The sequence below is a fragment of the Diaphorina citri genome, unplaced genomic scaffold (genome assembly GCF_000475195.1).
Source record: "Diaphorina citri unplaced genomic scaffold, Diaci psyllid genome assembly version 1.1 scaffold52, whole genome shotgun sequence".
Classification (NCBI taxonomy): domain Eukaryota; kingdom Metazoa; phylum Arthropoda; class Insecta; order Hemiptera; family Psyllidae; genus Diaphorina; species Diaphorina citri.
The window spans coordinates 140,904-142,595 of NW_007377489.1; positions in this window are offsets into that span (position 1 = coordinate 140,904).

A 1,692-nucleotide genomic window follows, 5' to 3' on the forward strand; every position below is an offset into this window, starting at 1 on the left:
AGTAAGCATTATTATTATTATTATTATTATTATACCTATGTATTTATGCCATTAAAATATGTTCAATAGGTGAGATACATAAATATGTTCTTGTTGACATGTGTACCTATGTATTTATGCCATTAAAATATGTTCAATAGGTGAGATACATAAATATGTTCTTGTTGACATGTGTTCCTCCAATATGCATGGATAGAAATAAAGTAAAGGGTCTTAAGACTGACACAACATTTTCAAAATGATCCAAATGTTTGATATACCTACTTATCCTTCCTAACCTTTTTAAAGACAACAATTATACAAGATTAAAACATCGATCATTTCATGATAGATTTAGGAAAAAAGACAGGGAATTCAGGGAAGAAAGTACTTAAAATATTTACGAACAATAAACGCAATGAAGTGCACTATTAATGGCAGACTATTACGATAACGTTAAATAGTACCTACTAAAATAACACATAAGACCATGTAAGTACCTCTGTATATTAGTAATGGTGGGCGGTAAGTACCTACACATTAAGAAATATGCATGTTAAGGCCAGGTACAATTTGTAGTCTTCCTACAAAACTCTATGCATATGCATGTGATTTTGAAACATCAGAACCAACGTAACCACAAGCCTAGAATTCGGCTGCGAAATAAGCGGCGTGGCGGTGAAACACTCATCTTCGCCTTGAAGTGCTTGAAGTAGAATTGCAAATAAAGGGCTTTCAGCCCTACAAAACTCTATGCATGATTGCATATGCATGTGATTTTGAAACATCAGAACCAACGTAACCACAAGCTTAGACTTCGGCTGCGAAATAAGCGGCGTGGCGGTGAAACACTCATCTTCGCCTTGAAGTGCTTGAAGTAGAATTGCAAATAAAGGGCTTTCAGGGAAAAGGGTTCTTCTTATTTTATTGACATTTCATTTATGTATTTTGTGAGCTCTTGACATATCAAACTTAAGTCATAATTAGCTTCAACTGAAAGGGAATCGTTTTTTACATCAGGCGTCTCCATGTACACTGTACTGGGTATTGAATAAAGAGCTAATATTGTTACAAAGACATGTTTATTCATGTGTGTGGGATCAATTCAACAGCGCTAGTTGGTAACATTCAAGATGACTGTCTTTGAAAATGGTTTTTGCCCTAGGATCCCTAGGTCAAACGAAAAACAAGCCGTCAAATTTTATCGTGTTAATAATCTAAACTAGTCTCTCTATGAGTAGGTACATGGTTTTCAGAAATTCACATGTTTTCAGTTGTTTAAATTTGCTTCGCGAAAATCTTTGAAAATGCTCTTAACATCTTATGCCTGTAACGCTCGCAAAATAATATTCCAGGGTTTTGTTAAAGAATTTGTGGAGCAGATGTGGTTTAGTAATCACAAAAGCAGTTGGTGCTGACTGATTGCGAAAAACAAGCCGTCAAATTTTATCGTGTTAATAATCTAAACTAGTCTCTCTATGAGTAAGTACATGGTTTTCAGAAATTCACATGTTTTCAGTTGTTTAAATTTGCTTCGCGAAATTCTTTGAAAATGCTCTTAACATCTTACGCCTGTAACGCCCGCAAAATAATATTCCAGGGTTTTGTTAAAGAATTTGTGGAGCAGATGTGGTTTAGTAATCACAAAAGCAGTTGGTGCTGACTGATTGAATACAGAAATGCAACATAGACCAAGCATTCAGGCAATTTGCC